Consider the following 7,925-nt stretch of genomic DNA (forward strand, 5'->3'; position numbering starts at 1 on the left):
TTTAAATTCGGACAAATCATGACGTCGCAGTAATCTATAGAGCGGCAACCATAATGACTTACCTCGGCGAATATGGTGGTGACAGGGATATGAACAAAGTACAGAGGAAGTCCAACATGAAATTGTAAGCGCTGGGCTTACCGGAACTTGCAAAAGGTAATTGGAGGATGGAGAGAGGGGGAATTTAAGGGGAGTTTCGTTTTTGCATAGTAAGAGCGGATGATGAAGAGGTTCATTTCTTCAGTTCATTTCATCCGTTGCCTACGCGAACCTGCGGAAGTGGATTGTGGCAAAATAGCTGCAGCAGGCGAAGCTGTGCTGGTTGTCGTGGCACCTAGATGCCGAACCGCCCCACGACTAGCGGTTTCGACGCCGTGCTGTCCATTATGGGAGCCTGACCCAGTCAGCAAGTTAGACGACTGCCGCTGGTTATCCGTACCGGACCTCAAATTTCTCCTTCTTCTCATTGGATGGATTTGCGTTTTATACCTAACTGCTAGGTGTGGGGATAGCTTCCTCAGTGAGTAATCTGCAAAACTGCAAAGTTCCTGCACTTTCCTCATTTCCGCCATTAAGACTGAAGCTATCCATCCCTCCTCCTTTCGCAACCGGGCTTGGGACCAGCTTCGGCGGAGTTTTTTTCTTTTATTTTTCTTTCTGAATTTTATTATTATCGATTTATTTCTTTCTTTTCTTTCCTTCCTTACCTTTACTTTCATGATTTATATTTATTTTCCGAGTTATCACAATCTCAGCAGATGCCGGATTTTACCTAATACTAGCACTAAGTGCCAAGCATTTAGGCTCGGACGATCCTACCTACTTAAAAACTAAATTTATTTAATTATTATTATATTAGGATTTATTTTAATTATTATTATATTAGGATTTATGTGATTTTATTATTTTAATTATCATTTGTTTTTTGGGACTTAGAATATAAGGGACCATGAATTGTAACTAGGTTCTGTTGATCTGAGGACTCCCTTCCACTCTCCTTCTCCTTAATCCCGTAAATCTCACACTTATAGGGACATCCTTTCAATTAATAGCCTGAAAATGTCGAGGAAGGGAGGGAACCTCAGGGGCCACGCCTCATTGAAAAACTGAGGTGCAGGAATCAATGATTGAGGCCGTGATCCGGAATCAATGATTGAGGCGTGCAATGATGTGTGAACCGAGTGCTTTGATGGATCTGCAGTATTTGCGGGCAGACCATCACGGCCCACTTTTGGGGATACCTCTTTCGTTTAGGTCATCTCGGCCACTCAAAATGGTCATTTAACCACCTAATTCTCCTAAGTTAATTACAATCTAATGTGGTGACCTCGTGAGCTCTCGATGTGGATCTAACCTCCGCTCCTCGATTACTTCTTGTAATGTTAGTAACCACAGTAACCAAGCGGACGTACTACGGTCTCTGCAGTTCTGCGGCCAAAGCCTCCTTGGTCACTCCCATAAATCGGTGGTATTGTAGTATTTACAAAGGGTATTAGCTTCACCATCTGCGCCTGTGATTCCCGCACCTAGTACCTAGCTCCCTTATAGGTCTGCCGGCCAAGTCTTCTACAGGCTAATGCCCCATGCAAGTTGCCATCAACCTGTAGATTTTTGCGCGCATCTGGCCTAAAAGCTGTCACAATTGGGTCTTGTTATGTTTTATGTTTGATCCGCCGATCTGATTATCCCAGCCTCTATCATTTCTAGGACCTCGGTTTGAAATACACTAACGAACCCTGGAAGAAGGTACGACTCTGCTACGCTATGACCATCCAAGGAAACTTGTCAGTACTCATCAGAAGGTATTCCCCAGGACTAACCTTACCTAGATGGATGCTTAGTTTGTATTATTAGATAGGCATCGCTCACATTCAGATGAAAATAATTCCTAAATTTGCACCTAAGTAGAATTGCATTTCTTTCTTACTTTTTAGGAACCACCGGTGGATAATAACAACCCCGTCTTTCAAATTAAACCTTATAAATATGTTAATATTGTAAGTATATATTTCCATATGTGAAACAACAGAACTCGACACCTTAGTTCTAAATTCAAACTATTTCTTTTATATAATACTATAAACTCTTGAAATAAAAGTCGCGTATAAGATTGGTCTGAATTTTTTAAACGGAAGACAAGAGTCAGCAATAGTTTCGCAATTGGAATGCCTTCTATACTTTTGACATAAAATAAATCACCTCCTGCATACCAAAAGATGGAAAGTTTAATGAAGTCATTAATATTCAAGGGACACATATGAAATTAATTGCTTTTAGGGTGCATACAACATACAACTTTAGCATTAGCTGATTTGCAATTCTGCGACTGGAACCGAACAAAACTTAATCAGCATAAATTTAAAAAATCATTGTACGGTACCACTGCGATCTCCTGCAAATAGTTTGGATGTGCTAAATATAAAATTCATTTAAACGGCATTTACATAAACGACCGTAAGTTACTCCTTCTAATCTGATCAAATGCAAATCACCCGTAATCGGTTTTCCACAAATTGCCATGAATGCAAAACTTTGAATTCATATCAAACTAGTTCCTAACAAAACTTTTTTCCTGTGGCAGCTGAATCAGTTTGGTTATCTGGTGGCGTATCAGTTCGTAGGCGACGCTGTTTGATGGGGACGTGTAACCTTTGTGAATCGTAGGAGGATATTTTTTTAAAGGAACTCTATTCCGATTGCTGTCATTCTGTTGACTTTTAAAGCCTAGTGAATGGACTTAAATTAGGATTGAAAAAACACAGTTGAAGGATATTATAAGGACTAGTTCAATACACCTGAAAATGGATCCGAGTAATCCGAGTAATCATTTAAAATTACATTATTTTCACCAACGTGGTAATACAGAGTCAACCGGTCGGTCACTACATTAAATTGAAATCAGCAGAAATATGGGGTGCAAATAAATGAAAACTATGCATCTTCCAATTTGTCAACTTAAAAAAATGTTAGCTTAGCAGACATGCTTCGTTTAAAAAATCATAATCGGGGATGGTCATTCAGATTTTGTAGAGTGATTACTGTTAATGGAAAAGTTCAAAATTAGCAGATTACCGCCGAAAGTTTGACGGAAGTATCAACAATTTCAGACGGCACTCTAGCAGATATGTTCCAAAGCTATTTTGTAGAAAGGATGGGCGAATTTCTCTAATTAAACTGATAGAAACAAATTTCGGTCACCGGGAACACATAGCTCGCAAATCGGCCCTTTTTGTCTCCTCTACCTGCACTGAATATGTAAACCGTACACCAGCCAACTGCCAGGCTAAAATTTCTTCAATGCGATTTTCCGGTACTGCTGTCCTTCTCAAAACTTTCACCTGGTACTTCTTCTCGTTTGTGAATTTAGGGCGATGCAAAAAGATACTTTGGGTCCTTCGGGATATCATCGTAATTGGTGTCATTAGGTGGACTCTCTAGTTTAGTCCTATTCGCTGTATCCGCTAATCCCCCAAATTCAAGAATAAGGCTGTAATTTATCGCATCGTGCCTCTTCGACGTCCAAACTTTGATGCAATCAATAGAAATCGCGATGGTCGAAAGACCATGCTGAGTGGCCGGAGACGACCAAGAGGAGAGGGCTATACAGAAATCTAAAAAGATGGTGAAATTGATCGTGAAGTCCCAATCGAAATGCTTCGTCGCACGTGCTTGCACACCTCTCTACTAGCCAGCTCGGGAAAGTTTAGGGGGGGGAGTTCTTCGAACACTTCGATTCCCCGAGTGTCATTGCACAAAATTCACGTGTCCTTTCCAATGCATAACTTCGACTCGGATCCTGAAAAGTAAACCCAAAATGGGGTTCACCCGACCTATCGAAATATCCCACACGCAAACCTGAAAAAACTTGAAAATAACAAAAAATTATGCTCCATCGCGGGCCTGAAGACAGATTGACGGACGGAGGAACAAACGGAAAGACAGGCATCGAATCGATTTTAATGAGGTTTTGTTTCACACGAAACTTTAAAAAGGTCATAAAAGAAAGTTAAATTCATTACCTAGAGATCGTTTTGAGTAAACCTCTTACTTCTGACATTTCGAACACTTGTTTCTTTTCTATCTATTTAGAATTCAAAGTAAAGGTTAAACTAATTAAAAAAAGTTTTAAAAGAAAGTGTGATCTAGTTCACCATCAATCACCATGATCATCATCCTTGGATACACTCCTTCTCTTCATGTCGTCTGGCATGAAACACCGGACGCACAACCCATCAAGTTTGTTTTTCAAGTCTATTTCATATTAATTGAATTTAGCACCCAATATTTGGAGCGAAATCCTTAAGGCCGATAGCACAAGGCACAGCATGAGGTATAATTAAATCCTTACGCATTTCTTTAATGTGCAGCTCGTCAAAAACTACAATCTCGACCGTTCATTATCTTTTATAGGATTCATATCGATCCTTACATACTTCAACTTTCCTTTACAACTTTTGGTGGCCGGAAAACGCACACTTTTCTCCGACAAGTCCGTCGCGGTGATAATCCTCTAGCCAGTTGCAATATTTTTCACTTCTGTGTACGTTTACTCAAGTAAATTGACTCTTCAGCTATCAATTTTCCCCGTTCAATTGCCAGTTCGCCAGTTTTCAAGCTCTAAAGTCCACCAAATTTAGCGACACTGCACAAAACAATTAACTCTGGAAAATCGCATGAGCTATAATCTTCAATTCAGAAGGAAAATTGTAGAGAAAGAAAAAACAAGCACTCTGAGAAAATTGGTGAAAGGGACGAACCGCACAATAAAAATAAAATTTTACGCGCAAGAAATTTTCACGCGCAAAATTCAACCTTCCAAGCCGTCCAGGACAATCTTTGATCTTCAACGCTGCAAACGTCTGCCTCTCTACAATCCACCCAATGAACTCCCCGGTCCAACTGATCAGCTGCTCCTCGATCAGTCGATCCCGCTAGACCTGACCTTGAACTTAGAAGTTCATGCCCGCGCAACGACAACAACGACATCTAATGCCTTGTTGAGAAAAGCAAAGAACAGCTTGAACATGCACTCAACAGCACGGTGATCCCTTCACTATGTTGGAACGTTCCGTTAAGAAAGCAATGTACGAAAATTATGTATAATAGATACAAGTAATTGAGATGAATGCACGTTTTCACCGTTCAAAATTAACTTGCACTATTTGGGAAATTAAAATAAAATTTGGAATTGTTCAAATGTAATTAAATTCTTGTGGTTAGGAGAAAGGGATCAGTTAAGGGAAAGTCGCACTGCGTCCTTGAAGAACTATTGTGCCCTAAGGGATCAGTTAGTAGGTTTCTCTTGTAAAATAGAAAAAGTTACTCAACTTGAAAGAAACACGTTAAAGTTGAAAGTTAAAAGTGGAATGTAGGGATGGGAGTTGGTAAAATGAAATGAATAAATTGGGAAAGCTAAGGAGGGTTAGGACGGGAAAAAAGAAAGTAATATTGACCCTGGACAAGAAAATGTCGACAATCTCGAAAAGCCGTGATGCTTCTCTCCACTGATCATCAGTCCCTGAGTTCAAATATTGATCAGCATCAGTTCAATTTGGTTAAACCGTAATTTAGGTGTTGAAGCGATACGTAGTGCACTTCTCCACAGTGGTTAAGGATAGAGCGGTATCGAGCTTTCTAACATTTGGCATCATCGTTGCTACAGCCATGCTGCCGTTGGACGCCGTAATGCCAGCGTTTTAGAAATATTACTTGAACTGCTAAAGTGAAGCATCTTTTATTACAAGGCACTGAGAACCTTGAGCAATCCTTCAATCACTTCCAAAATCCTCTGAACTCAGATGTTTAGTTTAAATATGGAATGGCTTAGCAAAAGGTGTTTCAATTTCTCTGCTGCCAGGACCGTAGCCAGTAAGTAGAGGGGACATTGCTGCTATAAGAAACGGGGTACAAGGTTCCTATGAGAACAACCACAATGATCCTCGACACATTAAAATGCAAAAACAAACACACGTACCGAAAAGTTCATCCTCTCAAAAAATAGAAAAACTTACAGAAATTTTGTTGGCATTCTGACTGGCCGTAATTCACTAGCTGAGCGTATGCTCCAAACAGGAATTTAACAAATTAATACGTTTCTAGATTAATGTCCCGAAAATGGACACATCAGACATCACCTGTTTAGTGAAGATATGCTCTAGTTCTAATAGGTAACATCACATCCAATAATGGATATCAATCGATACGTAAACATGTGAAGTATTCCGTTAGACAAGGGCATCGAGCATAATGGACAATTATGGTCTGATCGCTCGAAGCCTGTAACTCTTCCCCACCTCATAAGCACACATATCATTCTAAGTTATCTGAGTGATTGTTTTGAAGTGGTAATGTTTCCCGTTCTGATGCGAACCGAGGCTGATATTTCCAATTAAAATCACCGCTATATCATCGGCGTAATATAGTATCGTGGCCTTTCTAGCAATTGAAACCCTAATGACATCACTATCCCAAATTGTAGTCCCAGCCCAGAGCCTTTTGGAGCACTCGCGCAGACAATGCACTTCCTAAGCCCATTGCCCGTGTTGTATAAGAGCCTCCAAAAATTAAAACACAAGTCGGAATACCGGAAGCTCGCGCTTCGGGTATAAAGGTTTTGTGTTCATCTTATGTGAGAAACTTCAACGCACATTTTTCTGTCCGTATATAGCTACAAATCCAACATAATCCTTCATATTTTTCCAAACTACGAGACATACGTACATATTACAGCCATAGATATCACGCTCACCCTAAACAAACAAACTGCCTATTACCGAATACTGTACACATATATGCACGTATATAAATTGATCCTACCCATATTTCCGATTTACTTCTTTTATCTATTTGAATTAGGCACTACCCGCAAAGTTCATTAGCACGCATCTATTATATACCTACATACACACATGTCTGGCTGACAAATAACTAAAAAACTAAAACAAAATAATTCTCTGGGACCCAATCCATAAGAACTCATTTCGTTGTGGTATTGACGAATTGATATGTGATGATGACGTCATGCAGGTTTTAGAGTGCACGAAATTCACAAACACCCCCCCTAACTTTGTTAATAATAGTTGGATTTTCTTCAAACTTGACCAAACTCTGCATTATGTTCTTCATTACACGTATGCCAAATTTTGTACTTCTGCGATGAACATAAGGGGGGTGCCGGGTAAATTTCTAAAATGTGGAAATATACTATTATTAACTTTATTTGTACAGATATCGGAACCGGATATATTTTGAGGCCTAGATTTCGTAGAGATGCAGCACTGTGATTTTTTTGAGATTTTTCGGTTGGATAGGTTCTGAGAACGAGACCTGTTACACTTTTTGTGGGTCACATTTTGAACCCTCACTCCCCTATGTTTCATCTAATATCAAATATTAAACCAGATTCGAAAAGTACTAATTGAGACCTTTCATTTGATACCCTACATGGCTACATTCTGGGAAAAAAAAATTTGCACCCTCCATTCACATGTATGGGGAGCCCCCCCTTAAACTTAACACAAGATGGCGCCACTTATTGCATGTAAAGGGATCACCAGATTACATATTCTCACCAATTTTCGTGACAATCGGTCTAGTCGTTTCCGAATAAATCGGGTGTGACAGACAGACAGACAGACAGACAGACAGACAGACAGACAGACAGACAGACAGACAGACAGACACCGTCTCGATTCTAATAAGGTTTTGTTTCACACAAAACCTTAACAAGTCGGAATACCGGAAGCTCGCGCTTCGGGTATAGAGGTTTTGTGTTCATCTTATGTAAGAAATTTCAAAGCACATTTTTCTATCCGTATGTAGCTACAAACCCAACATATTCCTTCTTATTTTTCCAAACTACGAGACATACGTACATATTACAGGTATAGATATTACGCTCACCCTAAACAAACAAACTACCTATT

This window comes from Hermetia illucens, chromosome 3 (assembly GCF_905115235.1).
Source record: "Hermetia illucens chromosome 3, iHerIll2.2.curated.20191125, whole genome shotgun sequence".
NCBI classification, from domain to species: domain Eukaryota; kingdom Metazoa; phylum Arthropoda; class Insecta; order Diptera; family Stratiomyidae; genus Hermetia; species Hermetia illucens.